Raw genomic sequence first — 19,872 nt, forward strand, 5'->3', positions numbered from 1 at the left:
TTAGATGGTTAGTCTTGGTAAGCACCTTCACCTGCTGATCCATCTCTCCGACCCTGCCTCTACAATTTTTTTTTAATTTTATTTATTTGTTTATTTGTTTATTTTGTGAAATTGTAACATGGGCAGATACCCATGATAAGAAGTCAGGCATTGCAGAGCAGTACACACATGCTTTACTGATAGCGGCCACTACTAGCAATGTCTTGTATTCCTTGCTAGGCATAGGCTCCAGTTTGTAAATATTTGTGTAGGTGAATATCTGTGTGCACGTATGTGTGTGGTTTTTTTCTCTTTTTTTGTTGTTTGTTTGTTTTATTTTTTCTTTCTCTTTTGTTGAGACAGGGTCTCTCTACAAAGCCCTAGCCAGTTAGGACTCCCTCTGTAGACCAGGCTGGCCTTGAATTTATAGAGATCTGCCTACCTCTGCCTCCTGGGCATTGGGATTAAAGGCAAATGGCACTCCTGGCCCTACATATTCATTCTGAACAGGTAGACAGCACCAGTTATATGAAAGTTTTTAGAACAGAAGGCGGGACTATAGAATCTGAGTTCTAGGTTTATGATGTTAAAGTGAGAATCCCTACTTTTAGAAGTACCCTTCTTGGATACTTCTGACAACGTCACACGACCCACACAGTTGGAGAACTCTGAGACTCTGCCTTTATTTGTTTCTACCACTAACTCCTAACTCACAGTCCCCGGGGACTGCTGGGAGCTTCAAGTGCCTTGACTCCTTTAGTTTGCAAGACAGTCAGAAGATGAGATATCACCATTCCCATTTTACTGATGGGAAAGCTGAGGCGAGTCAAGCCAGGTCGTTTACTTGAGGTTGAATGCTAGGCCCTGGGTATGTAAAAAAAAAAAAAAAAAAAACAAAGCATTTAAAATCTAGTTCCTTACATTGGTTGTTTTAAACATAGCTAGTAATCTACCTTGAACACAGCAATGACACGGAGAGCTAAGTTGTGATGGAGCCAAGACAGATGTGGTGCAGGGAGGTGAGAGAAATGGCCAGCTGCTCTTTGAGCACGTTATCCTCTGGTATGTGTGAGGCTGTGTGGGAAGGACAGAGGTGATCGATGTATGGCATAATAGAAAGCAGAGTCAGGTAGGTCCTGAGCGGCAGCATGCTCTAGGGGCTTCAGGAAGCAAAACTGGCTTGGGCTAGGAACACAGAGGAGGCAGCCTTTGCCAAAGAGTGGCCATCTGCGCTGGCTTGAGAAACAAGTGGGAGAGCTGGCACTTATCGGGTCAAATGGAATGTGGTACGTATGGGGTGACATAGGTAAAGGATGAGCGAGGAGATGTTATGATGGAAGAATCCAAAGGTATGTTGAGGTTAGACCATAACAGTCCTTGACATTGAGATTGACCATGAAAAAGCTTATAGATGCTTAGGTTAGCATCAGAATTTTTGAGAGGTTGTTTTGAAGCTTTAGCAGAGGACCACAGCTACTTATAGACCTATGAGCAAAGAGTGAACTTCCTTTATCAGGGAGGTCATCCTCTTCTGGACCTGTGAGGGAGGAAGGGAGGGAGGAGACACCTGCTTAGCCAACCAGAGCAGTGAACCAACCCTGATGATCAGTGGAGTGACAGGAACTGGTGTCTGTTAGGATGTCATGGAGGAAGATAATGAGTGCTCAAGAGACTTAAACTGGGCCAGTAGGAACAGCACAGAAGAGGTGAACACAGGAGCCTCTAAGAAGCCAGCGCCTGGGCCTTCTGTGGGGTTAGTGAGGTCCCAGTGCCCATCTTTATAGGTGCCATTGCATAACAGACCAAAGGTCTTACAAGCAGAAACCGCTTCAGTTAAGTATGTTTTGCCATCCAAAAATATTTGAAAGAATCTGTCATAGCACGGCATACTTCTAATCCCAGCACAGGAGAAAGAGAAACAAAAGGATCAGGAGTTCAAGGGCAGCTTGTGCTTATCTTTAAAAACCCAAACCAAATAAAACAACAGGTTTGTTTTTTTTTTTTTTTTTTTTTTTTTTTAAAGTCTTAGTTAGGGTTTCTATTTCTGCAGTGAAACACCATGATCAAAAAGCAAGTTGTAGTGGAAAGAACCCTTTGGCTTACAGTTCCAGATCATAGTCCATCATTGGTGGAAGACAGGACAGGAACTCAAGCAGGGCTGGAACCTGGAGGCAGGAGCTGGTGCAGAGGCCATGGAGCAGTGCGGCTTGCTGGCTTGCTTCTCATGGCCTGCTCGGCCCGCTTTCCTATAGAACTCAGGGCCATCAATCAACCCAGGGATGCCACCACCCACCATGGTCTGTGCCCTTCCTCACTGATCACTAGTTGAGAAAATGCCTTACAGCGGTAGCACATGGAAGCAGTTCCTCAACTGAGGCTCCCTCCTCTCTTTCTTGTGTCAGGTTGATGACTCTCGATTGGGTCAGGTTGACATGTTAAAAACAGCCAGTACAGAAAAGATTTTCAGATTTTTCTTAACTTTGATTTTAAAAAATCCATTCTGTACTGACAAGAGAGTTGCCTCTCCAAGCACAACCCAAGAGCATTCTCCTCAACCCCAAACTTTAAAAGTAGTTTAGCAAGTATAGGATCACTTTAGGAGGGAATCAGAGGAGGATGTGAGTCTTGAGAGAGGGCTTAAACCTGTTGGTCACAGGGCCAGTGGTGAACGGAGAGCTGCTGAATGGTCAGCCATCTAGCTCTGGTATCTAAGAGGTTGACATTGCTAATTTCTGAAGACTTCAGTCTAAAGAGATGCAGTAGCTTTGGTCCTGGGGAGGGGATTGAAAGACAGAATTCAGTGTTTAGATGTTTGGTGGGAAGTCTCAACGTGTGTCTCTGGGGAGCTGCTACAGTGAGTTTGAGCCAGGGAGGGGCTGAGAATAGGTGGGGTGTCAATTGAACAGCCCATAGTGTGGACAGCGGGATAGGATCGTGTGAGAAGCAGAACAGAGGCCTTGATTTTGAGTAATGCATCCATGTAGCATATCAGCTGAGACAGAAGACCTAGTAACTGTGACAATGATGTAACATACTATGGGTGAGAACCCAGGAAAAGCCGAGCAATGGAAATCCAGCTCCGGGAAATGGAGTCTCAAGCAGGCGAAGTGTCATCCTCGGAAGAGAATAAGAGGACATTAGCTTTAACCGAGGTTTCACTGACCCTGGAGAAAGCTGTAGCAGAGGATCAGAATTCGATTATCGCAAATTACAGAGTAAAGCCAAAGTGATTTCCAGCTGCTTTTCTGAAAACTTGATGGATGAAGATGGTTTGAAATGGGTCAAGGGAATCTGCATGTGGAGGAGAGAAGGGTAAAGAGCCCTGGGAAGCAAGTGGAGATGAAATGGCTCCTAGCAATGAGAAAAAGGGTTGGTGAACGATGGGACGCCCTCAGGCCCAGAAAGCATCACGTGCAGAGGAAGCCAATTCTCTCACTGTATACAGCCCTACTGTAGATGAAGCCCCCACTACTTGGCAGGTAGCCCAGTAGTATCACGTGGTGGGTACCATGGTTGGTAGCTACACGCACTCAAGGGCACGGACCTTTTGTTCCTTGCTTGATCTTCATGGCCAGAGGCTATGTTTATCCACAGACCAATGGGTTGTCTAGCAGCTGGTCTCAGCATCCCGGGGAAGGCTTCATCCTTTTCTTTCTAGGGCTCCATTGTGAGGCATATGGCATATGAAAGGGCAATGTGTGAAATTCAAAGTGCAGTTACAAGGTGAGCCATCTTTCCTATCACAAACCCACACCTACCTAGGCACCCGCCCACCCTCCCCTTTCAGGGTCTCTCTCTTCCAGTTCTGTTTCGGCGGACGATGAGGACTTGTAGGTTTTTGCTGGGACTCATCCTGAGCCTCTCTTCATTTGTTCTGTAAGCCAAATGAATATATGATGATCCTTGGGGGAAACAAAGGGGCTCGTTCAAGGAGCCGGTGAAAGATGACTCTCTGAGATGCTGATAAGAGAGGATTGTGTTTCCCGAGAGTGCTCTGGGTGTGAATGCTCTTTCTTTGCTTGGTGTGTCAATGGAGGACTTCCCTGCTGCCTAATGAACAGGGAGGCTCTCTGCTAAGAAGCCCAGCTCCTAGGGATCACCCCAAATTCTGTTTTGGGGAAGGAGAGGAGTCCAAATATCAGCCCATAGTCGATTTAACTGGGTTAGGTTCTAGGAGTTGAAAGTATTTTGTTTGTGGAAAATACTAATTCTTTTAAATTTGAGGCTGTTTTATCCTTTCCTCATTAAGATGAAACAGGAGTTATTTGTTCTTGGTGGGTTTTTCAGGAATACTGTTTTGACTACTGATGTAATATGAAGTTTTACTGATATAAAATACTAAACACACACACAGACACACACACAGACACACACACAGACACACACACAGACACACACACACACACACACGCACACACACACACACACACACACTTGTCTACCTTCCCTATTCCTAAAGTACTGACTGTACCTTGATGGTTATTCTAATACTTTAAAACAGATATTTATAAAACAGTTGTTATTTATTTTCTTTTTTAGAGAAAACACTATTAACACATTTATATACTTCAAACACATAATTTTATTTTAGTTTATTTTAGTTTAGTTCAGTTTTGTTTTTTAAGACAGAGTTTCTCTGTGTAGCCCTGGCTGTCCTGGAACTCACTCTGTAGACCAGATTAGCCTTGAACTCAGAAATCCGCCTGCCTCTGCCTCCCAAGTGCTGGGATTAAATGTGTGTACCACCACTGCCTGGCACATTAGTTTATTTAGTAGTACATAAAGGTCATCTTTTTACCTATATAACTATATACCTACTTTAGACAAAAATTGTTCTACTGTATAGAGGAGCCATATTTTATTCAGCCGGTGCTGAAGTGATATCTAATTGGATTGGTTTTGTTTCCTTTTTTTTTTTTTTAAATTAACCTTTTTAAATTTTAGCTTTGATTTTCTGAGACAGGATTTCTCTGTGTAGCCTTGGATGTCCTAGAAGTCACTCTGTAGACCAGGCTGGCTTCAACCTCATAGAGATCCACCTGCCTCTGCCTCCCAAACACTGGGACTAAAGGCGTGCACCAACACTGCTTGGCTTTGATTGGGTTTTGACCAGTAATGTAGAGCAGGTTTTTGATTGATTGGGATGGATGTGGTCAGCCTTAGCTAAGAGGGCTTAATAAAATGTTTTATTGAGGAAGGAGAAGGCTGGCCTCTACTGTTCCTCCAGTCTGTCCCCACAGACAAATTAAAAAAGATTTTTCCTGGAGCCCAGGGGAGTCCCTGCCTCTTCTCCCAGGCAGGATCCAGGCACCGACTTCTTCCGTGTAAAGCTGGTTTAGTCCGGATGACCTCGTTTTGCTTGGCTCTCCCGTCCTCCCTCCTGCCTTCTCCCACTGACTTGGTGCCCCTTTGCCTCACTCTCTAGCTCCCTCCTCATCCAGAGTCACCTGTGGGTGGCTGGGTTTGGCTTATCTTCCTGTCTCCCTGTGGGGCCTCCCACTGCCCCTGGTCTGATCTCATTGGTGCCTCTGCCTGTATTTCTTAATCTCTCTAGATGGTGCTCTTGTTAGAAACTGGCGGCTTCTCCTGCAGTCTCCTCTGCTGGAGACTGTCTCTGGGGGGAGGGAGGGAGGGAGGAGAGAGAGAGAGAGAGAGAGAGAGAGATATTAAGATTAAACCTACTGCTTCCCTACATCACCTGCCCTGCCTGCCTTTTAAAAGATTTAAATAACCGTCCAGCTAACCCAGCTGCCCGGGCTGCCTCCTTGTCTGACATCACCCAGTGCTCCTTGCCCTCTGTCTGTGGTACAGTGAGTAGTACATTTCCATTCTTCCTGAGGTGACTTCATTCTTAATAGAAGCTCCTGCCGTGTGGCATGGCAGAGAAGGTACATGCATTGACTAAGGTCTTAGCTGACTTTGAATCCAGGTTCCAGCCCTTACTAGCTGCGTGGCTACCGAAGGCCATGAGATCTTTGAAAGCTTCATATTCCTCCTTGATGGGTTATTTCCGAGCCACCTGTGAAATGAGCTGATTCAAGCCAGATTAGATTATATTAAAGGCAGGTTTATTGGGAAACTGCTCATGGGTAGGTGAGTTGATCACTGGCCGCAAGGAGGAGGTAGAGAGAAAGGGCCCTGTTTGTGGGGAGGAGAGGAGAGGAGAGGAGAGGAGAGGAGAGGAGAGGAGAGGAGAGGAGAGGAGAGGAGAGGAGAGGAGAAAGAGGAGAAAGAGTGAGCATGCAAAATGTCTGGATTAAATAGGGAGGAGTCTCTGGGCCCAGACCCTGGGCTGGAAAGTTCAAGGTTGGGGGCAGAGTATGCCAGGTAGGGACTGAGATGCTGGGAGAACCTGGAGGCCAGGTGTGCTACGGTATGTAAAATATGCACCTCAGTCCCTTGTCCCCAGGGTCTGAAACCAAATACTCCTTACTAAAGTTTAATAAATAACAGTATCCACCTGGCAGAGAGGTATCCGCTACGGTATGGACACAAATGTGCCTCAGATGCCTGCCTGGCACATGGTCAGTAGCCAGAGTCGCTAGTTGCTATTGTCACTGTAGCTGGGGTTTTTCTTTATCAGATTTGCTAGTGTGGAGCCCATCGCTTGTGATGTAAAGGATCAAAAGCTCCGTGTGTCCAGGGTCCTTTGAACATAAACATTTTGACAATGGATGCTTCTCTTATTTCTGGCAATAGTAAATTCAAATGGTTAGTAAAACAAACATTTAGGACAAGAATTCAGATATCTGAAGTCCCCTGTGTGTGTGTGTGTAGCACATACTTAGTTTTACTATGTAGCTTTCTTTGGCCTGGAATTCACTATGTAATCCAGGCTGTCCTCAAGTTCAAGGTGGTCCTGCTGCCTCTGCTTCCACAATGCTGGAATTACAGGTGTGAGCCACCACACTCAGCACTAATTTGTAATACAGAGAGATTAGTTTTTCCTTTCAGACTCAGTGGCTTCCAGAATCTGAGTTGAATGTTGGTGTTTGTTTTGTTGCTTCTCCTTCTGAAGTCCAACAGTTGTTAGGAGACGTTCGTTGTGACGTAATTGTGGGCATGTGCACCCAGAGCTTCTAAGCCAGGTCTTTGCTCTCTCTCTCTCCAGGGTTTCTCATGGATGACTATGGCATTGTTTGTGTATGTTGGTGGCTTGCAGGGATCATGCTGCATGCTGGGGTTTCGTGCTGAATGACCTGGAGTTCCTTGGTTGGAGGTCCAGTGTTTGTTTACTGGCTTCAGAAATGAAGAACTCTGTTCCCTACACACAGTGGCCAGCGTGTCAACAGCAGCTGCAGCTTGCATGTCATGGCTTGATCAGTGACCTCTGAAAGTAGCTCCGCATTGCTTAAAGCTAAGGTGCCCCTGCTCTGTATGTCTGTGTGATGTGTGAGTGTGTGGCGTGTGTATGCATGTATGTGTGATGTGTGTGTGTGTGCTTGTGTGTATGTGTGGTTTTTTTTTTTTACAGTGTATGTACATGCGCAGGTATGCTTACTTAAACAGGCATGTGTAGAGGCCAGAGGCTGATGTTGGGATGTTTCCCTCCATTACTTCTCGGCGTTATTATTTGGGGAGCCATTTTAGCTGGATGGGCTTACCAGAAGCCCCTAGGATCTGCCTGTTTCCATCCCCTCTCCCACATTGCTGGGGTTACTTACTGGCAGGCTCTGCCATGTCCAGCTTTTTATTTGGGTGCAGGGATCTGAACTGGAGTTTTCATGCTTGGACACTAAGTTGTTTGCCTGCTGAGTCATCGCTCCAGCCAGAATATCTTCTTTTGGAAACAGTCTCATGTAGTTTATACTGGCCTGGCACTTGTTGTAGAGCCGAGGATGACTTTGAAGCTGTGGCCCTTCTGCCTCTGCCTCCCAGTTGCTGAGATCACAGGTGTGAGTCACCACACCCAGTGTGTGTGGGATCAAACAGGACTGTGTGTGTTAGCCCAGCGTTATACCAGCTGAGCTACATCTTCAGACTAAACATCTGCTTAACAGAGCCCATCTCATTGGCCAGTCTGCATCCTCCCCCCAAATGGTGGAAATTGAACCCAGAATCTTGCATCTGCTAAGCCAGCACTTGACCACTGAGCGACAGTCCCTCTCTGTGGGCTGTGACTTGAACCCTTGATCGAAGTGAGAGAGCATTCTATGGACTAGGTCACATTGCTCAGAGTGCAGGCTGTATTTTGCTTGGGAGCTGTTGGTAACCTCAAGGCATATGGTTTACAAAGTCTGCTCCTGCTAGTTGTTTGGGGCAACCAATTGGGTAGTAAGAGGGCTTCTGTGATCATGAGGAGTGATCTGCCCAGGGCATGGATCCCAGCGTTATTGAGTAGTCTTGAGTATTCCCTTCAGAACCTTGGAGCTTTGCCGCCTTGAAGAAGCTGGCTTCTTCCTGGGTAGCAAGGTGCCCTGCTTGTGCTGTGAAAGTTGGATTCTCATGAAAGGGAAGGAACTTGGCCATGGACTCTCCTCTTGGGGTGGGCAGGATGTTCCCTCTCAGGTGGCAGGCAGCTGCAAAGAGTCCTGGTGGGGGAGGGTCAGGAAGGACTCTTGGTCCCAACCTTGTAGACTTTGTAATGTGAGTCAGGAAGTTTCCTTCTCAAGGACAGCTACTTCCCATGGAAGTAGCAGTAGCAGCAGCAGCAGCAGCAGCAGCAGCAGCAGCAGCAGCAGCAGGAGCCGCAGCCTGCTCTTGTAGTGAGGTGCCTGGACAGCCAGCCTTCTACTCTCAGCCAGTGACCCTGCTTAAGGAGGGGAGCTACGGAACCTAGGCTTAGCACACGGCTCTCTTTCCTTCACTGCTTTCCCTCTCTTTTCAATCCTGAACCAGGCAAGGAGGCTCCAAAGCCCGCTGGGCCATGCAGGTCCTTGCCATCTGCTAGGCCTCCCTCTTCAGATTGGCGCCTGGGTGGTGGCCAGTGTTCCTGCAGCTCTGTGTCCCAGCCTGGGAGCCTCTCAATGCATTGAGCAGGTGTCCTATTGGGGGCCCTGGCACCTTGAGATCAGCTCCCGCTGCAGTGCCTGCCACAGGAGCACTGAGGAGCTCCAGGAGGCCCCTCTGGAGCCAGGGAGAAGAAACAAATATCATGTCTTCCCAGTGGCTGACTAGATAGACCTTCTACGCCTCCTTCTTTATTGTATATGTGGCTTCATGAATATTGTGACCCAGATAGATCCAAGAACTGTGGAAGAATTCAAGTCTGGAGGCCATTGAGAAGAATTCTCATTTTTCTCCAGGCGATTGTGTTGTGCTGGAACTCGGGAGACTATATATAATATTTGGGACCTTGTGAGAGGAATATTTCATCTAATGCAACCTAGCACCCTTTATCTCCCCAAACCCAAAAGAATAACTGGTTAGTGGTGGTTAGCAGGGTTAGGGATAGAGTTGAGGTGGTGGGGTGCTTGCTTGACATGTATGACCCCATGGATTTGATCACTAGTTATGAAACACACATGCACTTGCACACACACATGCATACACACATGCACATACATACTAGCAATGAAGCACATATACACACCACACACACACCATATACACTAGCAATGAAACACACACACATACCTTAGCAATGAAACACCCACACACAAACAATATAGCATACATACATACATACAGACAGACAGACAGATACACACACACACACACACACACACAGTTTCATATTTCACAAGGAATAACAACAGAATGTATTTTCCTCCGGTGCTGGCCTGAGATCTCTATGCCGGCGTCCCTATGGAATCATCTTTCTTCTTTCTTCTACAGATGCTTTGTTGACTTTCTTTCTGCCTTTGTTTACCCTCTCCTTTTGCCTTTCGAAGATTTTGCTGCTCTCTCATTTGATGTGTTGTTCCTCTGATGACATGGAAGCCCTTTACCTGCTTGGTAGAGTGTTGTCTCCTTCCCAGAGCCAACTGGTTCCAGGTGTCCCTGCTGTCACTTGACCAGAGTGGCTGTAAAGGGCACCTGCTTGCTGGAGAGTTGCCCTGAGTTAAGGGCAATGGCCCCAAGGATGATGTCATTCAGGTGCCACTTTCGGAAGAGATGGTTGAGGAGCCAACAGCAGCAACCCATTAATGAAGTACAAAGTCTTGATCCCAGCATCCTGGGCTGGGGAGTCATTTGAGGAGGTAACCTCTTGTCCATGTGTCTTTCTTGTTAATTCCACAAAGACAACTGAAGCATTACTGAGGGGCAGTTCCAAGTTGTTCCCTCTGGAGAGGGCATCATCCCCACTGAAGGCTCTGTACAACTATGGCATGGTTTTGCCCAGACTTTACATTTTCCTGAGTACTCACTCTGTGAGATTCTAGGGTAGTAGGTGTTAGAACCACTGGCACTCTTTAGGCCTGACACATAGACTCTTCAGTCTTTCCTGACTTGCTGTTTTCCTCTAGTCTTTAGACCAGGCTAGTTTTGTTGGTGGTGTTTTTCCACTGGCAGAAACTATCCCTTGGCCCTGTACCACTGTAGCCATCCTTGAAGCTCCACAATTCCATCAGATGTTTTGAAGGAATGGGCTGTCTTCACGATCCTGTTACTCAAGCCACTGGGAGTCTGTCTGCATGGATCTGCGGAAGCTACTCTTATTGTGGTCCCACTTGGGAATAGATTCGATTCTCTGGGACGTTAGACTCCATTGTCTGCTCCCTGCTGCTGGGGGCAAGTTTCTTTCTTGATGACATCATCTCCTGACTTGCCTTGTTCTTCTATAGATTCTTTGGCAAAGCCAAGGATGGGTTCCTAGGGTCTATTTCAGCTCCCATTCTGGGTATCCTGTACCTCTTTTGGACCAATAGTCTATTCTCCTCTCTCGTTTTGGACATCCTCTCCCTCTTGTGGACCAATATTGTCTACTTTGGGTGTTTCTGCTGCCACCTATTTAGTGACAGACAACTCTAATCTCTCTAGTCTTCAGCCATTTCTCCATCCTCCAAGACTTGGATAGCTAGCAACAAGTTAATTCTACTCAGACACCCCACAGAACGTCTAAGACACCTATGTGTCTTGAACATGCTCTTTCCCATTCTTTGCTTTCTAGTACTTACTGATTTCAGGTAAGCATTTAAAGGCCACTTGCCCAGGGAAGCCCCCTCTGTCCCCAAGTGAGAGGAGGATTTTCAGTTAGCATTTTCCCTAATACCTGTACACATCTGCAGCACTCCTCAATTGGTAAATTATCAATTATTTAGAGTAATTCACTGTCTGTTAATTTCTATCACTGGACTAAAAGCACCACAAAACCAAAGAGCTTCTGTTCTGTGCTTTTTGCTTTGATGCTTTATTCCCATCACCTAACTCCATGGCTCACACAGGCCAAGGCTCACACAGGACCAAGGCTCACACAGGCCCAAGGCTCACACAGGCCCAAGGCTCACACAGGACCATGACTCATACCTCAAGCCCATGGCTCACACAGGCCATGGCTCACACAGGCCATGGCTCACACAGGCCATGGCTCGCACAGGCCATGGCTCACACAGGCCATGGCTCGCACAGGCCATGGCTCACACAGGCCATGGCTCACACAGGCCATGGCTCGCACAGGCCATGGCTCGCACAGGCCATGGCTCACACAGACCATGGTTCGCACAGGCCATGGCTCACGTAGAGCCATTAGTCTCATTATCCCTTCTAGTAAAGTTCCTCCTTTCCTATAATCTCCAAGCTGGTAGAAACCACCAGCTACTTAGTCACCCAAAGTGGACAATCATTCATCACTCTCCCTCCACACTTGCTATTTCCAGCCACCCACTATTATTCTCTACAACTTTGTAAACAGCCCCCTCTGTCTTAGCCTGCCTATACCACTCATCCCAATGACCACACTAAAATCTCTTTTAGTTTGTTTTGTTTTTCAAGACAGGGTTCTCTGTGCGGCCCTGGCTGTCCTGGAACTCACTTTCTCACTTTGTAGATCAGGCTAGCCTCTAACTCAGAGATCCACCTGCCTCTGCCTCCTGAGTGCTGATTTTGACATGAGCCACCACACCAGGCCCATACTAGTATCTTAGTCATTCCCCTGCCTGTACTACTTCCATTCTAAACCAACCTCTGTTGTTACATAACAACGCAATTGATACATAGACCAGAAACCAACCTACCCATACCATTGCACCTAAAGCCCTCTGTCGGCTCCATGGTATTTGTCTGTCTCCCCACTCTTGCTCCTCTTCAAGCTGCTTCCAGCTTCTGTGACTCAGCTGCTTCTTCCTTCCATGATCTGTGGCTTTGACTTTCCCTTTCCTAGGAATGCCCTTGTCTAGTTTGCCTCTTCTTTCTTGTGCTCAAGTGTACTTAGATAACTCCCTTCCTCCCTCCCTCCCTCCCTCCCTCCCTCCCTCCCTCCTTTCCTCCCTCCCTCCCCCCTCCTCTCCCCTTCTTTCCTTCCTTCCTTCCTTCCTTCCTTCCTTCCTTCCTTCTTTCTGTTCTTTCCTTCCTTCCTTCCTTCCCTCTCTCCTTCCTTCCTTTTTCTTCTTTTTTTAAACCATGTCTCAAGTAGCCCAGGGTGGCTTCAAAGTCACTCTGCATCTGAAGATGACACTGCCCTGCTGATCATCCTATGTCCATCTCCTGAGAGCTGGACCTGCAGTTGGGAGCCGCCTCACTTGGTTTATGCAGTGTTGGTGGTTGATCAGTGCTTGGCTACATCCGTGATTCTCGTTCTTCTGTCTGGAAGATTCTGATCTCCACCTGCCCACCTTGTAGACATGTTGTTTGTTCTGCTGTGCTGCACAGACACTGGGAATTTCTCTATGTCTCACCACACTTTTACAGCTATCTCAAACACAGGAACATAGTGTTTGTTGGTTGGTTAGTTGCTTATTTTTTCAAGACAGGGTTTTTCTGTGTATACCTAGCTGTCCTGGAACTCACTTTGTAGACCAGGCTGGCTTTGAACTCACAGATCCTCATGCTTCTGCCCACCAAGTGCTAGGATTAAAGGTGTGTGCCTCCACTGCCCAGCTAGGAACATGGCTTTAAGAAAACTTTATTTTGAGGCGGGCAGGGCAAACAATGTCTGTAGATAAAAAGGATTATAATAACCTTTGTAAGCACAATGCCTAGCAAAGGGCAAGTGATCACCCTTTTAAAGAATGAATGAATGAATGAATGAATGATCCAGGCACTGGGATTAAGACATAGACACATACAATGACTATTATTGATATTAGTGGGTATTTGTTACTCTTTCTAGGTCCCAGGCATTATTCTGTGCTTGGCATTTACATATATGAAGCCTTTAATCTTCACAACAATCCCATAGAGTGGATGATCTTCTTAGTCTCATTTTGTAGATGAAGAAGCCAAGGCGCAAAGGGATTAAATTCTTTTGTCCAAGCTCTTGCAGCTTTTAAGGGGCACAGCTTGCATTTAAACCCCATATTCTGTCTGTCCTGAGCTCTGACACTTGGTCCTTGTGCTGTTTTTCCATGAATAGAGATGACACACACAAACTTGTAAAATTATGCACGGAACTTATGTCATTGTGTCTGTGGGTCTTGTTGGATTATCTATCCTAGAAGAGTTAAAATCTAAAAGCAGCTCCCAGGGCTAACAGTGGTCTTTCTGGGTTTCTTCTGACTGGAAAGCTGTGTCAGGTTCTAAAGGAACATGATGTGTAGGTGGACAGAAGTCACAGCCACATTGGAGTCTGCTCAATATGTCTACCTCTAATGTCACAAAAACCGTAGTTAGTGTTCTGGTCCTTCAGATGTCACCCTGCTGAATGACGATGAGAACATGTCAAATTGGCTGTCATCTTGACATCCCCAAAGCCAGTTTGTTGGAAGGAAAAGGTACAAGGAAGAAAGCAGAAGGAATTACTACTAGTAGTGGTCAGGAAAATGGCCCGCCAGGAAGAACATAGGGTGGAGAGGGTGGGTACTAGAGGAGATGGGGTAGGGTCAGTATTCAAAATACATGCATGACATACATGCAAATTGCATGAAATTTTCAGTGAATTAATAATTGTTTTAAGAAAGGAGCTAGATACAGTGGCACCAGCTTTTAGCCCTTTAGAATGTTGAGGCATGCTTGAGGCCAAGAGTTCAAGGCCAGGCAAAGTAACATAGAGACTCTATTAAGAGGGAGGGGGAGAGAGAAGAGAAATGGAAGGCTGAGGTCACAATAACTATTTTTCCTCCACAATTTCTAAACTGACAGAAATCCTAAAGAATGGGTGGGCTGACAAGATGACCCAGTTGATAAAGGCACTTATCAAATAAGGCTGGAGACATGAGCTTGAACCCTGGATCTGATGTAAAGGCTGAGGGGAAAAACTACACCAAGTTTTCTTCTGACTTCCACACATACATCCTGACACACACCCACACCTACGCTCTCATGCGTATCACGTACACCCCCCCCCAATAATAATTTTTCATTAAAAACAGGAATTAAAAAGCGCTGACATTCTTGAACTATTTGTCTTTGTCTGTGGCTTCTAAGAATCTGGATGTTCCTTTGGGAGGGTGGAAGGTTAGTGTCCTAGCTCAAGCCACTGTCACAGCCCAGGTTCTGCTTGTGAAAGAAGCTCAGGGTTGGGAGGGAGCCCGTGTGAGGGGCCTGAAACTTAAAGATATTAGCAGATGTTTCTGTACTGACATAATGGGGTAAAAGGTTCTGTAAGAGAAAGTAGGCTGTTCTAAAAATAGCTCTGAGGTTAAGTCAACTAGTTCTGAGATCAGGTCGAAGATTTCCTAGGTGGCTTCTAAAGAAGCCATCCATAGTGTGGTAGGGTGTCTGAAGAGGTTCTTCTCTTACCGCTGCCCTGGAAGTCACTCTTCTACCCTCCTGATGCCCCCTCTTTTTCATACTACTGGTGGTGAGCCATGTAAGCGGTTGCACAGTGTCTGACCCTCCATAGACTGCCAGTTAGACAAACACCATTTGTTGAAATGCTGTCTTTTTTCCACTGTATGGTTTTGGCTTCTTTGTCAAAGATCAAGTGACCATGGGTGTGTGTGTTTTCTTCTGGGTCTTCAATTTTATTCCATTGATCTACCTGTATGTCTCTGTATCAATACCATGAGGTTTTTTTTGTTTTTGTTTTTGTTTTTTTATCACTATTGCTCTGTAGTACAGCTTGAAGTCAAGGATAGTGATTCCACCAGATGTTATATTATTGTTGAGAACTGGTTTTGCTATCCTGGATTTTTGTTATTCCATAGACTTCAGACAGGTGCAGAAGCAGAGTATCACCTTCCCTTAAAGGGCTGGATAGCCAGCACAGGTTGCAGATGGTTTCTGCCATATATTCTTATTTATTTTACAGTCCTTTAAAAATCTAGAATCTGGGGGTGGAGAGGTGGCTCTAAGGTTAAGAGCACTTGTTGCTCTTGCAGAGGACCCAGGTTCGGTTCCTAGCACCCACATGGACTCAATCACCCGTAACTCCAGTTCCTTCCAACACAGGGAAGGTATGTAGAACACATGCACACATGTAGGCATCACACCACACACATAAAATAAACATAATAAAGATAAAAATCTAAATGTTACTCTGTCCTTGTGGGCTGTACAGAAGCAGGCTGGGCACTGTTGTTGGGTGAAAGTTTTAAGGCTGCAGCACCATGGGTCACATCCAGAGTCCAGGAGCATCTTGATACATGTGAGGTGAACGCGGTCCCCTCTTCTACACCCCTTGTCTATAGTGGATACAAAGGGGAATTTCCAGTTGAAAGTAGAAGATATTATTACTGTATTCTGGGGATGCATTCACTGTGGCTGTTAAACAGCTAGCCCTTATTTACCCTGCCATTTGTAGTTGAAAAAAATAGTGTGGTGTATATATAATTATATAAATTATATATATATATATATCGAGGTGCTGGAGACATGGCTCAGCTTGCTGCCAATTCTGAAAACCTTAGTTCAATCCTCCTGACCCCCAAAATAAATAAATGTAATAACATTTGATAAAAAAGTAAAAAGGAGCTTCTGTATAAGGTATAATTAAGGTAAAAACAACTTTGATGGATCACAGGGTACAGCATAGTAAATTAGTTGGACCCCATGTGTTGGTGAGTAAAGGAGTCACCGTGGGCTTGCTCACTGGTTGAGGTAGCTTGTGGTTTTCCAGGTCTGTAGTTGTCATATGCAATACTGATGAAAATGAAAACTAGGAGAGTTTTTCTCCCCAGCTACTTATTTAAGCCAGCAAATGACAAGTGATGTGATGGACGGTATTGAAAATGGTACTGCCAGCGGGAGTGGAACAGTGACGTCATGCCCTCAGAACATCTGGCCAACTCCCTCCATAGCCTGGTCTCCTTAGGGAGCCCCTGCTAGAGAGGAAGGAGTGGGAGTTAGGAGTCGGCATGAAGAAGAGAGGAGAAAGGGAATGTGTTCCTTTGTAATGGGACCCACAATAAAAATCCAAAAGCATATGGGAGGAGAAAGAAAGGAACACCAGCAGACGGTAAAAAAGGGAAAACCATCCTGTGGTTGGCTGGCTGGCTGGTCTCCCCCTCCCCCCATAAATGGCAGGAAAGGAATGAAAGCCAAATATAAAACATTAATGTGAGGACTGAGTCACTAGAAGAGATTATCAAAGGGAGGCATGGACTCCTCTATTCTCAGACTATATTTAAAAGTGACCTTGGATGATTGATCAGTGTAAATATCAGGAGAGGAACGAGAGAGAGAAAAGCACTTCAGAGTTGATTGCCTGGCTTGGGCCGCCTGTGGATTGTGGAGGAAGCAGAGGTGGGGTGCCCTCCTTCCCCCGGTGACAGAGGGTGCTGGCCGGGTGGGCTGGGCGATGAGAGTGGAGGACTCAGGGCACGCCTCTCTCCAAGAGCTGGTCTTTGCCGCTGTCACCACGGCAAAGCGAGGGATGCTGTGTTCGGCACGAACTCTGCAGTGAGTTTCAAGTGGTTTATTTAGAATCTGTCCGGAAAGGGAAGGGAATATAGCAAGTCAGCATTTCCCACCAGCTGGCGTGGTGTCTCGTGGCGGGTAAATGCTCCTGTCTCAGAGGTTCCTGGCGTGCTCTGCTTGCTGTTAGGGCTTAGTAGTTCAGTGGTTGCCTCCCCCTGCCCCTCTAAATATCCACATCAGGGTAGATGGTCTGAGGCAAGGCCACTCAAGAGGAGTTGCAGCTGGCCTGGGAAGGTGCAGAAGGATGGATGAACAGACTTTTCCTCTTACTCTCCTTATTGGGGTCCTCTTAGCCCAAGAGACTAGACTGTGCTTGGGAGAAAATGTTTGCAGATAGTAACAGCACTACTGTTTCCTACTGAAATTCCATTTTAGTTTTCTGGGGGCTTCACAGTTTAGATACTCAACCCAAACCTGATGGGGCTTTGTGATGCCAGACTTGGGAGATGTGGGAGAAATCACATCCTGAAGTAACTATACATATAGACAAATGATTTTATAATTGCTAAAAAAAATATTAAGGAGACTGACTGGAGAGATGGCTGCTCTTACAGAGGACCTGAGCTTGGTGCTGGGGGGGTCTCAGCACCGACTTCAAATGGCTCCTAACTGCCTGTAAGTCTAGGATCTGATGCTTCTGGCCTCCAAGGACACATGCGCACACATACACATAATTAAAAATATTTTTAAAAGAGAAAGAACTATGAAGATAGTCTGGCATGGGGGTGTATCTGTAATCCCAGCACTTGGGAAGCTATGACAGACAGAGATTAAATTCTAGAAGAGCCCCGACTATTACATAGAAACTTTTTAGGAAGCCCAGACTACATAGCAAGATCCTGTCTCAAAACATACCAACAAATATCAAAATAGAAGAATTAAAGAACAAAGGCTTGCAGGTGGGAGCGTGACTCCTGATAGCTCAGTGGGCGGCTGCAGACCACTGTCCACCTTAACATACATGCTGCTGGTGCACCCCCTCCCTCTGCCCTGGGGCTGTGGGGAGCCCCTGATGTCCCTTTCACCTTATCAGCAAAACTGTAGGCTGGATTGGAATCTGCTGTTTGAGCTGACTTCTTTGTGTTGCCGTTGTGCAAGAATGTGAAGGATCAGTGAAACCAAGCCTACCTCGGACTTCTGTTTAGACTCAGTTGGAAGGACTCCGAATGTGGCTCACACAGGACCTGAATGGACTCGGCGGGCAGAGCCTGTTCCTGCCATTGTCCTATTAACAATGAAGCTGCGAGCTTAGAAGACCAGGGGATGATACTGCCTACCTTTGCCCACAGTATTCAGCCCTGAACTTCCTAGGAGCTCAATAAACATGAATTGAGTTAATCAGCTGCTACAGCCCAGGTCCACCGTTCCCTGGCTTTGTGCTTTTTATCCAGTTACAAATACCGACAGGCTGCACCTTGTGGGAGACTGGATCCTGCCTCTTTTTGAAACTGTCCAGGTTATGCAGCCGTGTGTCTGCTACCAAGTGCGAGACCCCCTTTGTCTTGTACAGATAGGTTAGATGTTGAGGGTCTTTCCAGCCTCTCCTTCCTCTCCCACCCCATGTTTACGGATTCTTTCAAAGGGTGAGCGGAGAATGAGGTTCATTCCCCGCTCGCTTCTGGGCCAGGGTGTTTAATTACTGTGTAGTCTTTGTTCTGTGGTGGAGATCGGGCTTCTCTGTGTAGGGAGAAGGGAAGTCCAGTCAGCTCGATGCATTATAGTCAGGTTACTTACCACAAGTCAGGAGTAACAGTTCTCTGCTTTCATTCTGATTACAGGTGATACAGGGACGTGGCATCTAGTGTTTCGTGAGGGACCTTAGGCTGTGCTTGGAACCATGCATTACAGTGACAGTTTTCAATCTTTTAATGACCAGGAAGGCATTGCATGTTTTATTTACATTCGTTGGTCTACTTACTTTATGCATAAAATGTAAAATGTGTCTTTTTTAAAATCAATATTGGCCCCAGTGTCTGACCATATCTAATAAATAATTTTCGCGCATTAGAAATATAAACGATAATTTTAAAAAAGACTCAGAAACAAAGAAAGTAGATGAGCCTGTGGTAAGCTTATTATTTCACAGTGTGGGAGACATCCAGGAAGACTTTTAAGCCTTAAATGTCACTTCACGTTGTCAAAGGCTGCTGCCATTTGGCAAGCCTCTAAGCTCAGTGATCCTGCTGTCTCCCAACACTAGTGCCACAGGAAGGCTAAAGGGTGCCTTGGTCTCATCTCTAGAATCCTACAGTTTGGTAAAACTTGCTGTGTGAGAATTCAGCAGAGAACTTAGAGGATATTTATGGAATGAATTAATATCATTCAAAGCCTAGCGAGCTTTGTTTTTGTTTTCTAGCTGTTGGGCATAAGGACAATGGCAGGCATTCTAGGGAAAGGGCGATGGTACAGCTTTATGAGTCGGTTTGCAGCATCCAAAGCCGCATGCTCTGCGGCCTGTGTCTGCCCCGTCTGTACCCACCAGTTGTGTGTGTTTATAATGTACATACCAATAGGCAGACACAGAATTATCAATCTTTTGGCGGGCTGAGTAACCACTTGTGCACAAAAGCACAAGCTAGTCCTGTGGATCTTTCCCGATAAAGAGGTCCTGCATGCAGTGGGTGTAGCAACCGTGTGAGGCACAAAGAGATAAGCAAGAGGGGTCGGCCAGTCCTGCCATGTCTAGATAATGGAGAAGGCTCAGGAGGAGCTTAGTACGTGTGGGCTGTGCCAGCCTGGCTTGGGTAGCTATTTCTCGGACCTTTGGGTTCCTGGTTTTCGGAGACTGTTTGTCCCTTTAACGAGAGGCATGTGGTGTGGGAGCATCAGTTTAAGGGCATGCATAGACTCTGGGTCTTATTTCTCTTGGGCTAGTGACATGAATCACCCAGGGCTTTTAGGAACAGCAGCTTCCTCTCTGTTTCTGAAGTAGCATCCTGTGGCCACCAAAGGAACTGGGCACCTTTCCCACTGCAGAGATCAGGTGGAACCCTTGGG

General features: G+C 46.3%; 1 protein-coding gene across 1 annotated transcript in view; it reads left to right on the forward strand.

Moving 5' to 3' along the window:
• The window catches only part of Sptb (spectrin beta, erythrocytic), a 129,274-nt gene that overhangs the window by 16,723 nt on the left and 92,679 nt on the right, over positions 1 to 19,872 (forward strand). The gene's annotated exons all lie outside the window — the stretch shown is intronic.

The sequence above is a fragment of the Arvicanthis niloticus genome, chromosome 23 (assembly GCF_011762505.2).
Source record: "Arvicanthis niloticus isolate mArvNil1 chromosome 23, mArvNil1.pat.X, whole genome shotgun sequence".
Lineage (NCBI taxonomy): Eukaryota > Metazoa > Chordata > Mammalia > Rodentia > Muridae > Arvicanthis > Arvicanthis niloticus.